The following is a 17,540-nucleotide window of genomic DNA, read 5'->3' on the forward strand; positions in this document are numbered from 1 at the left end:
CTTCTGAGTTCTTGGCTGATTTCCTGAACAATCAAACTATTCCTCTCTTCTGGCATGAATAAACCTCTGGTTGCAAATTGGGATGGTGAAAACATCAGTTCATCATGGGATGAAAAAAAATAGCAAGAGAACTGTCTGACACAGTATAAAATAACCTGTACAGCACCTTTCTTCTCCAACATTATATCCCAAAATCTCATATAAAGTTAAATAACACAGTGATTTAAAAAAAAAAAAAAAAAAAAAAAAAAAAAGGAGGAGAAGAAAAATTAAGTATCTTAGACAAAGAGAAAAAGATGTTTCAACTGAGGCATGAAAATAAATGTAGATAATAATTATCACTTATGCAATGCTTTTCATCTTCAAAATGCTGTATAAATATTACTTTAAAAATCTTCACAACATCTCATGAGGTAGGTAAACATTAAGCATAATGTAGTAAGCTATACCCTCATATGATTTAAGCCAATTTTAATACTTGAAAAACAAGGGAAAAAAAAAGGTTGAAAGGCTAAACCAGTTCATTTAAAGCACCTGAACTAGCCACTACCTAAAGAGAATAACCCACACTGCCATTTAAGAGGGCTATCCCAGGCTCCAGGCAAATATCCTAGGACAGTCAGCCGAGGCTGCGTTCAGTACTCCATGGCTACCAGCAGGATACGCATTAGCTACTTAAAAGCTGACCTGAGTACCTGGTACAAAGGGCTGTCCTGTGTCTGGAAGGTAGCATGGGCAGATCCAAAGCTGGGACTGGGACTGCAGGGCTGGCTCCAAAGTTTTCACCTCCAGCTCAGAGGCAGCCATGCAAGCACACACAGTGAGGCTGTTTCACACACGATGGAGCTGCACTGGAGATGGAGCTTTTACACCTGCAGAGCCTGCCAAAATAATGTAAAAGGGCAAAAGGGAAGGTGGTAAGTCTAATCAAAGACAATGTTTTGAGCTGAATAAAACACTTAACTGCATGGAAAATTCCATTAGGTTGATTAGATGCTTGCCTTAGGGCCCTTTTAAAACAACTGTTAAAAAAAAAAAAAAAAAAAAAAAAAAAAAAAGATAGCTATTGCAATGCGGCTTAAAAATATTGGAAAAGCAGGAAATGGAGCTTATTAGAGCTCAAATTAGATCCAAGATTTATGTGAAGAACATTTGGCCTCTTTAAAAGGCCTTCGTAATCCCTAGATGGTTTTTATTGTTTCTATTATTATTATTTATTTATACAGTGCCATAGGTATACATGGCACTTTACAGACAAATAAAAAAAAAACATGGGTCCTCCCCCAGAGAGTTTACAATACCTGATCTGGCAAAGAGTTAAGTACATGAGTAACTTTATTTGTAGGACTAACCTCCCTTGAACCAATGGGAGTTAACAAAATAATCAACTTATTCAAACGATTATCTTTTCCAGATCAGGCCCTCTGGTCTCAGACATTCAGTCTGAGTCATTACAGGTGTAAACCCAGTTCATGGGAGTAACAACCTCAGTCCTGACAACTTCTGTTCAGCAAATCTTCCAGCAGTATTTTGTTCTGAGTTGCACATGATGAAGATGAGCCAAAGCAACAACAGAGTGAAGCTAAATTGTTTTTCTACTGCTAAGTTAGCTTCAATTAAAGCCTTTTAGTAGTATTTGTAATCTTATCTCAACACCTGCAGAAGCAGTTAGGCAGTGATTAAGAAACAGCTACAAGACACGGTTCAGGGCAAGACAGGGAAGCATGTGGTGCATGCTCCTTACTGTACGCTGCCATCAGTGAGCTGCTGCTTCAGGGATGAGCGGCCAGCTCTCTATCTGCACTCTAAAACTACTGAATATTTGAGCATTATTACAGTATGTGTAATTTTATATCCAAAGAAACATTGTAAAGAAGTGTTGTTTCCTATTTTACTTTGCAAAACAAGTACTCTTGCTACCCATTAAAATACTCAAAATACTATACATTTTGGAGAATTGGGGTATCCTACTCGCCTTCTTACTGTCCTGATGCTGCTATTTCTGTGAACAGAAAATTGGAGCTACCTCAAACTACTTCTGTTTTGGAGGGCAGTAATGACTACTCCAAATGTGCAACCCTATTTGCTTGCATATAAACTTTTAATAATGTTCATTAAACTTTATTAGAATTGTACGTGTAGCCAGATCAGGGTTACGAATTAAAACCTCCATCGTGCAACCACTTGAGAAGGTTTACTCAGTGTAAGCAAAGAAAACTATCTCTTTCTGTACCCACATTCTTAAACTGAACCTGTGCCCTAAATATAATGCTTTTTTTTTTTTTTTTTTTGACTTTTGAAGTTACACCTTTTTAAAAATTATCCTTCTATGTAAAAAATTTCTGGTGTAACAGACTAGGAAAAGTCAATGAACAAATGAAGTGTGACTGCGTGCAATAATATCTAAAAGTCCTGGGCAGAAGAGACCCTGAAGTCCATAGAAGTTTTGCAATAAACTTCTCTGGCAAAAGGAGTAAGCCTACAGAACCTGATACTAAAGGCCAGTGGAGCTGGTAGGAATTTCCCCATTGATAAGTTTTGAGTCAGATGCAAAGTGATCAACAGTAAGTGAAAAAAAAAGAACTTCAGGCAAAGAAGAAACCATAAAAGCCAGAAATATTTTTTTTCAAGAAAACAGACATGAGTATCATAAAGCCAAGGTCAAACTCCATCACCAAGACAGCTATGTGTGAAGGAGCCCTCTTTTAGGGCTAAGTATGGTATTTATGATTATTTATTTTTTATTGAAAGAAAATGTAAATTAATCTACTTATTTTTTTTTAAAGCATGCTTTTATTACATTGAGTAATTTCCTTTGAAAAAGAAAAAATGTTTCCTAAAACCATTAGCAGTAAAACTACATTTTTTTTTTGTTTGTATCTGAGATGAGACTGTGTATCATTATTCATGCATAATCTGATTCCAAATGATTCCTTGTTTACAATTTGTTTTGTGTATTTTCTTATGTAAGCAAGAATTAATATACCCAGGCGTGGAAGAAATATGCTATATTATCTTTTATTGCATTTCTTTAGAACATGCCATATATCTTCTTTAACTCCCCAATGGCATTCAAAATAGCCTGAGGAAAGCACAAATAAATACACATATAAACAAGGACAAATAAGCTAATAGGAAAATTATATAAGCTGCGGAAGTGCATATAGCTGCAATCAGCATATGTAATATAAGCAATAGAAATCATAGTCTGACTCCAGATTTTCCAATAAAGATCAAAAAGTATTGAATGTTTGCCTAGCCTGATGATAAGCTAAATCAGAATACAGACACACAGTCACAGTTTGCTCTCCTACAACAACTAGATGACAAAACCCCATATCTTCCATCTCGATTTCTCAGTGTGGCAAGACCCCATCACAATTAGTGCACACTTTTCTAAATGCTAGCACCCTCCAGTGTGCACACCCAGTAACATACACCCCATCCCTTGCTGTTCACTAAGCTTCCTACCGCAAGGGCTGGAGCCCTCAAACAAGGATGGGGACTAGATATGAAGTAAGAGAGGTTTTGATGCAATTAAAAACAGACAAATAATGACAAGCTAGAACTGCATGATTTCAAATTGTGGAGTTTAAGGGATGATGAAAGAATATAAAGGTCTGCCAATTCTGATAGAACAATTCAGAGGAGTAATTACTGTGAAAATTTGGAAATTTACCTCCAGATCCACCCTTGCATCATGCTTGCATCCGTGCTTGCACCATGTTTCTTGGCATCACTCTAATTTCTTCCTCCATCTGTTTCTCCTACACATTTCCAACCAGCTTTACATGACTGAAGGTCCCAGACCACCTTGTCTCCAGACAACCTACCTGATTCTTTTTCCTTTTGACTTTGTACTACATTTCACCCTGGTGAGTCACATGCCTTTCATCATGTGTAGGCAGGTACCTCCCCTGAATTCTTCATTGATACTTGTGAGGAAAAAAGGGCAAAATGCTGTTCTTTACTTGGTATAAAAATGTATCCATTATGGTAGGTCAATTTGGAGTATGATAAGACTCCAAAGGTTATATCCCATGTAATCAATTTAGGTTAATTCCTGTGCTTCGTATTGCAATACAATTTTGATGTTCATTTGGATTTTAAATATATGAAATGACAAAAAAAAGGTCTTAATCTTCAGAATGCTAAGAGGCTATCTCCCCTTGAGCAGTTATTAATCCAGGGGGTTCTGTTTCCATTTCTATTTTGTCATCCTTAGCCTTTTCTTTCTCTACAGATAACTTGCTTTTTAAATTATTTTTACTATCTGTTTTTGAGGGTATTTCAGTGTTTCCCAAAAATACTATAGAATGTATTTTCCAACCTTAGTAACAGATATTTTAGTATAAAATTAAAACAATTGTATCAATTAAAATCACATCTGAACACATCTGAATATCCTTTTATTTTTTTCTTTTTTTTTTTAAGTTCTAGGTTGTTGTATAGGTTCTTATGATAGTCAATACATCCAGAACAAACTAAACAATCACAGAATCTTACTGAGTTCCAAAAGCTTCCAATGAATTTTTGGGTTTATATGCAACAAAACTGAGCTCTACACACCTCTTGGGACTTGACCTATTTCATGAATGAACCTAGGCAAAACAGTGGTTTCAAAACTATATACATGCTTTCAGCTACAAACTCAAAAGAGGTGGTTATGAAACATTTGCAGACTTCTGCCTACACGTAACAATTTATTTTTGGGTCATTTTAAGAAATTAAATTGGATATGATGTATCTTTCCAAACCGTAATTCTGCAAAAGCAGTTCTCAAATTCAAATATAGCAAAGATGAAATAGATAAAATATCTCTGAAGGAATTATCTATGGTAGTAACTCAGCTGTAAAGTTTGACCTTATGAAAAAAGTAATGTGATGACTGTTGGGAACTAGACTGTTGGAGGTCTATGGTATTTCAGGGCCTGCCACAGTGTTCCTCTGAATGCTTTTCAGAGATATAAAAGCTCTCTAACCTGTCTTGCAACTAAAATTAAAATTTATTCCTACTAATCTATTCACAGCATCAGATTCTAAGAGCAGCTGTGACTTAACAAAATGCAGGCCACATTTAACTCTGTGGAAGAGATCCGAATATTCCCTTCCACTCAGAATTTCTCTTTTAGTCTAAGGTGTAACAATAAATCAAATATTTCCTTGTAAATTTGTTTATAAATAAAAATAACATACTTATAATCTAATTATCTGATTTTAATCATGACAGATGTTGTGGGTAATGTTTTCTAAAGGGCTACAAAGCCTCATCATCAAGTAAATACTGCAGATCTTCAAATGCCTGTATGTGCCCAAATTCTAATAATTCTAATTTACTGGGAAGTAGCCACCTAATGTCTTTAATGTTACAGAACAAAATTTTGTTTGATTTTTACTGATAGATTGGTTTTCATACACAGAGTCTTCAGTAGGATAGCTGCTTCTGAATTCTGTAACTTTGGTATAACATGTACTTGATCTAGAACAATCTAAAACCCACGCAATGATGCATTTTTTGGCCAAATTTTATGGTCACCTCTGGCCCTGGAGGTGAATCTGAGAGATATACATGCACCTCTGAAGGCAAATCATCTACATATAATTCAATAAAATCACAGAAAAATATAGTTTTTTTTTTTTTTTTTCTATTCTCTCCCTGCTAATTCACGTCCCGACAAAACCTTTCAGAAGAGTGAGCTGGATTTCTTCTGTTAAAATATAATGAAAACTGTTTGAATTACCATATTTTAATGTATTTTCAAATGGAAAACTGTTTTAGTTTCAAGTCTGGAATTGAGATGTTTCCAGAATATTGAAACATCAATCTTCTTTTTTTCATGAGTAAGGTCAATATAATTTTATTCCGTTTTTAGCATTTTGGGATAATTCAGGTTAGAAGGGACTCAGGAGTTTTCTAGTCCAACCTCCTGCCCAAAGCTGGGTCAGCTACAGTCTGTGAAGACTGGTCAGGGTTTTATCCAGTTGGATCTTGAAAATCTCCAAGGATGGAGACTATATAATCTCTCTGTGCCCCTGCTTTACTGGCCTTGGGGGGGAAATTTTCTCATCTCCAGCCTGAACCTCCCTTGTTTTAACTTGCTTCCTGCTTCTCACCCTCGCACCACTGTGAAGAGTTCCATCTCCTCACTAAGCCCCCTACAGGTACTGGGGGCTGCTGTCAGGTCCCCCGAAACCCTCCCTTCTCCAGGCTGGATGAGCCCCCATACCTGAGTCTCTCTGCAGAGCAAGTGCCCTAGCACCGACCTTCGTGGCAGCCCTCCACTGAACTCAATCCAGTTTGCCCATGTCTTTCTTGTTTTTTTTGATATTTTCTAATAAACAACAGTAACTATCATGAAGTGATGGACTAAATACAATCCCAGAAACCAATATTGTGTTCTGATTCAAAATGTGTTTTTTACAGGGCCATGATATTGCTGGTATATTCTGTTCTTATGTCCATTGCTGGCATACTATATTCCTGAGCTTATTCATTCTTACCTTTGATTATCATAGTGTCTCCCTTTTCTAGGAATTTAATGACTTATTTGTTCATGAATCCCTTGAGGAAAAAAAATAATTGACATAGTAACATTTTTGTATTTCAAAGTAATGGGAATAATGGAGGGAGGGTACTTATTAAAATACATTCACTGACTTGAACTGCATACACTGGACATACTTACAAATGAAAATACTTCCTGTTCTTGTTTTCCCAGAAATAAAGCTTTCATATATTCACTTTTGTTGTCAGTTCCAAATCACAGGCATGTTCAACTGGAAATTGCACCTATTTTCAATTACGGAACCCTTCTATACTCCTGACTGTTCTTTTCCAGTGGTTTAACTTAACTGCAGCACAGAGAGACTGGATGAGAGCAGTGAGAGATGACATCACATCTGTCTGAATTAACAAGGTGATAAATAACTACAGTAAGCCCAGCTGAATGGGTCAACAACTAAGTAGAACTATTTTTCCCATAGTGGCTTAACATAAATCATGAGAACTCCAGTCTTTAGAAAAGTATCCTTTAAAACAAGACTAATCAATTTCACATTCTTGTTTTTTTTTTTTTTTTTTTTTTTTTTGAACATATTAATACCTTTTATAGGTCCTTAACCTGAAAATTTTTTTGACTTTTTAAGTTTTAATATGTCATGTGTCTTTAATATCTGCTAGGGTTGTTTCTTCCACATTACTTTTCTCCTATTCACACCATACATACTTGTACATATTTAAGTTTATTACAAATGTTGTGCCTACTGTGCCTGTTAATATATAAATTATTAACAAACAGCTACATTAAAGATGTTGTACTGCTTTATTATTTATTTTACCAACACATACTTTCATTAATTGACCACCCAGCAACAGTTTTAACCAACTCTTTTGTTTTCAACCAATGAAACACTCATAATGAAGTAATGATAATCTTTCATTTTAACATGTACAATGAAGACATTTTTGTTGGTATGCATTATGTTTAGAGCTGAAAAGCAAGAGCCTGAAAATAAAACTCCCACCCTTGACTTTAGCAACTTCCTTTCTCATCTTGACCCTACTATGCAAAACTCAAGCAAACACCTTTGTTTTCAAGGTTTCCTAATATTTGATTCTGCTATGCTGTATGAAGGACTGAAGCTACTCTTTAGTATTCAGGGACCAACATTGCATTCAGTGCTGCAATGTTACAATGGCAGCTTGGCTTGCCTTCTGCCACCCCAGAAGAACTGGAAAAGAAATTTATGCACACAATGCAAAAGAGCCACTGAAGCTGGCTCAGAAACATGTTTTTTTGGGGGTTGGGCTAAGATTATAGCTGTACAAGATCCTTAAAAGAACTGCAATGACTCTGGAGTGCATGTCTCCACTGACTGTCCATTGGCCTCACTTAGTCCAACACCACTCTGATTTTTGGCAAAACTTAGGTTCGGTCTCTTCATTTAAACCTCATTAACAATCCCAAAGATATGATTCTTAGAGAAGCATCACTGAAAAAACATGCACAAGGAAGAAAAGGTGAGGAAAAGTGAAAAGCTTTTGGCAGATGAGCTTCACGATCAGCCATATGCAGGTAATAATGGACAGTTTTAAGACTTACGTGACCCAGTCTGACAAAAATTAGTATGTGAACCTCCCTGCTATCTCCATGAGAGGAATTTTTAAGAAACCCCGTATTTGACAAGATTTATGCTACAGAGTTGAACAGTCTGAAGGCAGACTGAAAATCTTGGCCAAGTCCTCATTTCCAGTACTAACAAAAAACTGAGGAAATGGACGCCCCTATCTAGAACTATTCTCTCTGCAGTTTTCCTCTTCATTTATTTTCCCTGCAGAGGCTTGGGCTTCAGCTCTACACTTTAGATAAATCATACCAAGAACAGATGGGGAAATATATAATACAACATTCTCTCAACTTCTTTTTGAAGAGAACCAACTAACCAGCCAAGCTTGAAGTGAAAACTCTTGAGTATCTCCAGACTGGACATTCAGCAAGCCCTGCTGAGGTTAGAAAATCAGAGGCTAGATTTATGTATACCTTTATTGATTGATATTTAGTAATTTTTGTGTTGTAAAAATGGATGCAAGACTGCTGAGTCCTTACCTTTCAATACACTTGTTGCTAAGTACAGAAAACTGTACCAGATCCCTGGCTGATATAACATAGGCTTAGTATTCACATCTCCAGAGAAAATGTACAAACTGAAATTAGAAAGTAATTTGTTCACAATATTTGTTATGGTTCAAAACTAATCCTTACAAACAAAATGAATAAAAATAAATAAATAAAAAATGAATCCCCTTCACTGTCATTCCTTCTAGTCTCTGATCTTGTTTCTTAGGATTGCAGTGGATTGTAGCCATTAGGAAAAAACTCCGTTATTTATTCATCTATCATGGTGTAACAATACTACTTGGTACATCTTTTAATGGTGACAAGGAATTATAGAATCATTACGGTTGGAAAAGACCTCCACAGTCATCTGGTCCAACCATCCCCCTACCACCGAAGTCACCCTCTAAATCATGTCCCTAAGCGCTAGGCCCAACCTTTCCTTACACACCCTCAGGGATGGTGCCACCACCATGTTCCTCAGCAACCTATTCCCATGCCTGACTACTCTTTCTGAGAAGAAATTTTTCCTAATTTCCAAACTAAACCTCCCCTGGTGCAACTTGAGTTAATTCCCTCTAGTCCTATCACTAGTTACTTGTGAGAAGAGGCAACCCCCAGCTCCCCACAGCTTCCTTTCAGCCAGCAATAAGGTTCTCCCGCTGAGCCTTCTCTTCTCCAGACTAAACAACCCCAGCTCCCTCAGCGGTTCCTCACGTGACTTGTGTTCCAGGCTCTTAACCAGCTTCCTAGCCCTTCTCTGTACATACTCCAGGGCTTCAATGTCCTTCTTGTAGTGAGGGGCCCAAAACTGAACACAGTATTCAAGGTACAGCCTCACCAGAGCTGGGTACAGGAGGACAGACAACCACCTCCCTGGTCCTGCTGGCTATAGTATTCTTGTTAAAGCCAGGATGCCATCGGCCTTCTTGGCCACCTGGGCACACTGCCAGCTCATGTTCAGATGAACATCAAGCAACACCCCTAGATCCCTTTCCTCTGCACAGCTTTCGAGCCACTCTGCCCCAAACCTTTAGCACTGCATGGGGTTGTGGCCAAAGTGCAGGACCCAGCACTTAGCTATGTCAAACCTCATCCCATTCATCTCTGCCCATCAACCCATCCTGTCCAGGTCCCTCTGCAGGGCTTTCCTACCCTCTGGCAGTTTGACACTTTCCACCAACTTGGTGTTGACTGCAAACTTACTAAGGGTGCAGTCAATTCCCTCATCCAAATCATCAATTAAGATATTAAAGAGGATGGGCCACAACACCGACCCCTGGGGACTGTTTGCTAGCTGGATTTCACTCTGTTCACCACCACTCTCTGGGCCTGGCCATCCAGACAGATTTTAAGCCAGCAAAGAGTATACCTGTCCAAGCAACGGGCTGCCAGTTTCAACAGGAGAATACTGTGGGAGACTGTCAAAAGAATTGCTGAAGTCTACTTAGACTATGTCATCAGCCTTTCCCTCATCCACCAGGTGCATCACCTGGTCATAGAAGGAGATGAGGCTGGTTAGGCAGGATTTGCCTTTTACGAACCCATGCTGACTGGGCCTCATCCCCCAGTTGTCCTGCATATGTTGCGTGATCACATTCAAGGTGATCTGTTTCATCACCTTTTCTGGCACCAAAATCAGGCTGACAGGCCTGTAGTTGCCCGGGTCCTTCTTATGACCCTTCTTATAGATGGGTGTCACATTAGCAAGTCTCCAGTCATCTGGGCCTCTCTGGATGACCAACTGATGAAACTGAAGGATATTTTCTGGATTAGTCGATCAAGTCCTCCATCTGTATTTTCTATAGTTAATATTCATAGTTTCACATCCAAAAATCTGGAGAATAAGGAGTCATAGCAACATTTTAATGCCCGTTGGTACATAATTACTGACAGCATTTTCCCAACCAGCCACTAAGAAAACAGTAGCAGATTTTTCATGATTTTTCATTTCTAACAGACAATTGAGTACAATGAAGTAAAACACTTTTTTCCAAATGCCAAAGATTAAACTGAATTAAGATCAGAGGTTCTTATATCTCTTACCTCCTTTAACTCAGATTTTTAAACTTCTTTTTCTGAAATCACACAGAGCAGTTCATGTATTGCGAGCTGCTTATAGAGCTGTTGCTCTTTGGTAGCACCATTACTCCTATGCAAAATGGAAGAATTTAAATGGGTAGTTTTCACCATTGCTATCCATATATTACTGCTTTAAGTCCTTAGTTTTATTCAATATTAGATAACTGAAGATAATGTACATAAAAGTAGTAATGCCATGTAAAATTACTCCACTTCAACACGAGACCTATTCTAGTAAAAGATATTAAAGGACTCCTAATGCCTCCATTTTGTTCTCTCAGTTCAGCCCTCTCAGTTCTTCACTTAAGGGTGTTTTAGTGTGCAAATGACACTAAAGAATAAGTATTCTTTAATACAAATCCTTCTCTGTTTTATTGGTCCCATTAATGGCCCATTCAGTGTTTCCAGAAGTGATTGCTCAGAGTGATTGCTCAGTGTGCTTACTATGACAGGGAAAGGGAGGGCACATCATGTTCTTGTGGCACTCGGGTGGCATTCAGCATGTTGGTCCACACACTGATCGCTTCCAGAGCAAAAAGAACCTGTTTCAAAGAATCCTTCCAGGAAGTAAACCTATGCTAGATGGACCTGTGGCCATTCACTTCTAAAAAATAAGAATAGAGAGAGACTTGCAAAATACTATCTTTTATTTTTATTTTTGTAAGAGAGTGGTTGCTGATGCCCAGACTGCTCCTGTGTAATGTAGAAGATAACGTAGTCAAATGAGAAAGATATTTGCATTCTGCAAATGACTGGCAATAGTCTAAACAAGAGAGATGACTATATAATTTCTCATTGCTCCTTCACCAGAAACAACTATGTTTATATTTACCAGAAAACTCCTACATTGGCATTCATTCCCAAGTGAAGCTGGTCTATCTAATGTATCAGATGTTTTAGTTTCCCTAAAAAAACAGTTAGTTTATGATAGACTATTTCTCTAACTTTTTCTGTAATTTCCTCAGGCCAAGAAAAATGCAGAAGGCTGATAGCTGTACGATATTATGTACCTTGAGAACCTGAAGAAGTGACAGTATTTGTTTGCTGCAAGAAAGCTGAAATTGGAGCTTGTAAACTCACTCTGGTGATACATACAGTCTGAGGGTTAAGGAAACATAAATCTCATTTTGCAAAACTATGAAGTTTTCTCCTGATCTTCTATTGCCCTGGTGCGCACAAGCTAAGTTAGACATTTAAGATGGCTGCTTGAAAATAGAATATATCATTACTTAGGATAATGATGATATTAATGTGATGAAAAAATATTCATAATTTGAATACAAGACTAAGATGTGAAGTAAGAGATATGAGAGACAAAATGGAACTCATGTCTATTTCTAATATACAAAAAACTTACAATCTTCCTATCAATATGGTGATTAAGCTTTATCAGCCATACAACGATTGCTGCCCTTGTCTATTTTTTTCATTGTCAAAAATGGAAGCTGCCTTTCAAATACAGAAAATATAAAAATCACCATAACTAAAGGAAACGCCCAAGTTAATTTCCGTGAAGTTAAAAAAAAAAATGAAAAAAAAAGGGGGGGGGGGGAAGGAAGGAAGAAAGGAAGGAAGGAGTTTAAAGCCTAGATGTTTAGACAGCCCTGCAAGCCCCCTTGTGACCTTACTCTGATATTTAACAAAACATTAATCTTCTTGCCAGCAATTATAAAGAATACAGTGATGTAGCTGGGGCTCAGTGAGTGAGTAATAGTAATTCCATTGTTCTCTTTTATTTATGCCTTGGCTGTACCAGGCAGATGAGGTAAGTTGGGGCTTTTTATATGTTATTATTCTGAACTGGCAATACATAAAGGCTGATTACACAAATATCTGTCTGTTTCTGAAGCACTGTTTCACACCTCCTTCCAGCTCATGATCAAAGCGTTTCAACATTTTATTATGAAATCATGAATCCCCCCTTAGTTTGCATATGAATTATAGTCTTTTTTTTTAAACACTGGTGTACAACAGTGACAGTGCCTTTTGAACCAAGGAACAAAACAAGGTGTTACACATTACTTTTTGAAGGCAATGACTTGCTGAATAATTCTGTTTGTTGGAGCACAGTCCAACCTCCCAATTGAATACAAAAGCCTTGAGACCAAAGCATTTTCTTCTGTGAACAGGCCAGTGATTTAGTTTCACTTGTAAGAAAAAAAAAAAAAAAAAAAGCCGAGAAAACATTGCCATGCAGGCACTTCAAATCTAAAAGGACTCTATTTTTCAGAAAATTTTCTGCTTTCTCTGAAATTCAGTAATACTAAAAACTGAAAGTAATATGATTATTCAGTTAATAACATCCCCCTGTACTAACCTTGCATTCTGGAACATTCTCAGAGGGTTCCATGTTTGTGCCCTAAAGCACCCTGGGAGAACAGCCAAGAGGAAGGCATAGCATAGCCCAACAGGCCAAAAGCAGGCCAACTGCACCTTCTTCTTGGGAGAACTGTTCCTGCATCTTATCTTTAAGATTCACACAATAAATTTTAAGGACTAATTTAAAGGATCCATTTCATAATGAAACTCATGATGCTCAATCTTTCTGCTTCAGACAGTGAACGTGTTAAGTCAACCACACTGTATTTTGACTCTCTAAGAAGCCTGTACTTGAAAGTCTCAGAACTGTGAATCAGAGATGGGGTTTCTGCTGACTTTCACAAGAATATCCAACTGTTGATTCTTCTGCTAAGATGCATTCTCCTGTAGGATATGTATCAAATGACAACAGTTGCTTTTTTACACTGTCATGAGCATGTGCCTTATTTTCCTCCTCAGATGTAGCCCACCCTTATAAAATATATTTATTTTTCAAGTTTGTGTTACAGAATACAAATATGAACTGGGATCCACCTCATGAATAGAAAGGACATTTCATTAGGTGGTGCTACCAGTGATTTGCAACTATTCATTTTGTTGAGTCATATCAGTTGTGCCACTGGAGTCAAAATAGGATTTGGTATGTAATTCTTGAGATCTTATTTGTAATGCCATCTTCTCCCTCAGTTCTCTTCTCTATATTGGCAGAGACTGATAAAGCTCATCTCTATAAACCTGATAATGTCACCAAATCAAAATGTAAGGTGAGAGGGTAAAGTGGATTTGCTTCCATGTTTCATCACCGGCCTAAAGACTGAAGGATTTAAATTTCAATCGCAGCACTGCTGTATGATGACGCAGTGAAAGAGCATAGAGACAAAGCAACATCCTAGCTAAATGTGCCTGGTTTGTTAAAAGATCTTTTCCAGATCATCAATAGACAGCTAAAGTAATTAAAATTTATACAGGGTTTGTTTTCTGAACAGCTGAAGGCCCTGCTTGTTACAGGGAACCCCATTTCCCTCCTGGTGTAAACTGGTGGAAGTTGTCCAGAAGCAGATTCGACACAGCAGCAGCTCTGCCTGTGGTATCCGCCTGTGGTATTGGTGGGACTGAAGCTAGCCCATGTGCTGGGGTTGTGAAAACTCAGACATCTTTTGTCATAGGATATATTATATATTTACTTTTTTTTTTTTTTTTTTTTTTTTTTCCCTTTCCACCAGACAGTTCAGTACTTTTGAAACATTCTTTTAAAGACTGGCTACCACTTCAAAATTTTCTCCGTGGAATAACTTTGAATATGCATCTTTGACCTTAAAATTATTTCTTCAGTACAGCCTGAAACTGGGGTGGGTTTAGATTCTGCCCACTAATATAACAACATTTTCTATTCTACAGTATTTTAAAACAGAAGAGCATTACATTGTGTGAGATTAACAATTGCCATTATCAATATATTTTTTATCATTGAAATTAATTTATATATAAAACCTCTTAACTTTACTCTGACTTCTGGCACAGACTTAGTAGAAGTATCAGACCAAAAATAGGAGACGTTCCCCATCTTAACGTCAAACTTCAAAAACAATCCTACTAGTCCTATTAACAGGCAGGCTGTATTTCTGAGTACCTTGCAAAAATGGACAGTCTTCATGCATGAGATGCAAACTCATAAAAGCAAGAATTCAGACTTGAGTCTTAAGGCCTGTTCATAACTTGCTGCATTGTTGCAGCACACACAAGATATATAAGACATCCAGCAGCTTTGAAGCTCTTCTTCTGCTCCTGTGCAGCAGGGGCAAGTTAAGGATTGCATTGTAACCATAACCCCTCCATTCTGCACCCTGTGTAAGCTTTCAGGAAGATACTTAATGTTATCGGCGGATGATGTTCAAGAAACAAAATAATACTTGAGAAAAGTAGTCTAATCTCTCTCATACTAAGATACAATAAAACCGCTTCAATATATCATGTAAATATATACATATTTAATTCAGGAACTTATTACATGAGATTACACCACTCCTTTGAGCTATGAATTCACATGGTACTGGAAACCATAAGAGATAGGAAAATACACCTGTAGCCAATTCTGCAACAAAGATATTTAATTTGAGAAAATATAATTTTGCAGGACAGGTACTTATATGACCAATATAATACATTTCTACTTCTAGAACAAATTTTATGGAACAAAATTTATCAAAGCTAACCTTCATAATTTGCCTTTTTTTTTTTTTTTTTTAACATTTTGACCATAATAATTATTTTGAATTCTTTATAGGTACTTTATAGGTAAACATTACTTTATAGGTAAACATTGCATTAGCTGTACTTAACTGGACCACAAAGACAACTAGACTGAAGAATAGAAAACATGTCAGCAAACTTTCTGTATAATATGTAAAATTATTTTCAATATTATCCATGCAGAGTTATGCTACAAGTTGCATAAAAAGTTGGAGTACATCTTGAGGCACTTAGAATGAAAAAGGCTACCTAAGAACAAAATGGTATTGTACTATGCTGATGCAATTAATGTACTAAACAATTTATCATGCTGCTGGCCCATGTAGCCTTGTATTCTCTGCCTAGAAATATCTGATGCAGGTTAACTAGAGATAAGACTGTTCACAGTTGTAGAGTTCTGGGTCAAGATGACATTTATGTCTCCCAAAACTGGAACATGTGGCATATTTTAGTTAAGTATTGTTGACTTGAGGACATCTTTAAGAATAAAAAAATGAGCCAGAAGCTAGCTAAACTAGGAGAAATCATGTAGCTTAAATTATCTTTATTTCAGGTTTCTGAATCATAAGAGACAAGCCACTGTAATGAGCTCTTTTAACCTAGAAGCCAAATTGCAAGTGGCTAAGGTTTAAGAAAAAGACTGAATAAACAGAAGGTGGAACAACATGTTCTTATGGGAGTGAAACAACTTTCAGCTTCCTTAGGGTAGGCCCTTGTTACTTTGTGAGGGCCCTGGCTGCAGTAAAGGTTGCTGAACTTCTAAAGAAAACAGTTCTGCTTCTCCTTTGAATAGTCCTGCTACCAGAACCCCGAAGGGGATTTAGGAGGGAGCTGGTCACCCTTCTGAATTAGGAAAGTGGTTGGGGAGAAATAAAGGAGTACAACATAAACACTGGCCTACTAGCACATGCATATCTTTCAGTTTTCTCAGAAACTTAGCTCTTTTGTTTCCTGTTCTCTCTCCAGCTGCATGGTTACTGATCTGCTCAAGTGGATGAGGAGGAAATTTCATTTTTTGGCTCTAGCTTGGCATTCTACACTTGAGACTTCTGTTGTATGAGGTAAGCTTAGCTTGCCTTGCACTTGTTGCTGCCATATGGAACCTGCTGTAGCCTTTGACTTCTTTGTTCTTTCTTTCATATTCAGATTCTACTATTTCCAAAAGCTGTGCTTACTGTTGCAAAAGTAAGTCTACGGTTAGCTTCAAATCTATTTTTGTAACAGTCTCCCTGATAATCTTGCTGCATCTCCTCTTTCTAAATTGCAGGCCGAGCAGAATTGAGTAGCTCATGATGTTCCACTTTTTTTCCCCTCAAATTTTTCTCATTACTCTGATGTTTGTTACTTTTTTTTTTTTTTTAATGAATTTATTTGTGTATTTTAAACTGATGCTCAATTTACAGACCTTTTGCAATACCACCTAAAAATATGACCCCAGCTAATTAAGCACTTAAAACTGATTCCTACATCAGTGGTGGTAGAAAGCATTGTACTAAACAGATTGACCTAGGCCCTGTTTATGAAACTCTGTGTTAGGCCAAGATCTACAAAGGTGCAGAGGTGACAAATTCCTGTCCAATTCAAGAAGATGTTGGTATTTACTTCCTAACGTCTGCACCTCAGAAATATTTGCACAAAGGAAATGAGGTGAAAGTTGGGGCTTCTGTGTCACTTCATGCTATCTTAGGCACAGAAATTACTCAGCAAGCATACAGAAAAAGGTAACTGACTGGAACAAGCAGCAACAGACTGCCCTGGGAACCATCCTGGAAGGTATTCAGAAAACGTGTAGATGTAGAACTTAAGGACATGGTTTAATGGTAAACTTGGCAGTGTAAGGTTAGAGGTTGGACCAGATGATCTTAGAATCTTTTCAAACATGAATATGATTCAGTGATTCCAGGTATGCAGCTCCTAAATCAGCCACATGTTGCACTGCTGAGCAGATTTTTTTTTTTTTTTAAATACTTGTAGAAGTTAGACTCTGAACAAATATAGAAAATGGCCATAGGATTAAGCCACATAGGATTTTTGAAGATATCCTTTGTCTCTGTAGCATCTGTTCTCATTATGAACTCATTTTCTTATCTATACTTGCATCCATTTTTTAAATCTGATTATTTGACAAATATTTCCATGGATAGCCAAAGTCTGAAAGTAATACTTTCAATATGGTTAATTCATTAAGAGAGTAAAAAAATACATTTGTACTATTTTAGTGTTTCTGCTTCCAATGTCATTTTACATTAATTTGTAAATTGTGTTAATATTTAT

General features: G+C 37.2%; 1 long non-coding RNA gene across 1 annotated transcript in view; it reads right to left on the reverse strand.

Annotated features, from left to right (window-relative positions):
* Positions 1-769: 769 nt before the first annotated feature.
* LOC309882689 overlaps positions 770-17,540 on the reverse strand; it is a 175,435-nt gene continuing 158,664 nt past the window's right edge. Inside the window, exon 3 of the long non-coding RNA XR_014318342.1 lies at positions 770-881. This is a non-coding gene — a long non-coding RNA (uncharacterized lncRNA). The remainder of the gene's footprint in view (positions 882-17,540) is intronic.

The sequence above is a fragment of the Aythya marila genome (genome assembly GCF_965140915.1).
Source record: "Aythya marila genome assembly, chromosome: 12".
NCBI lineage: Eukaryota > Metazoa > Chordata > Aves > Anseriformes > Anatidae > Aythya > Aythya marila.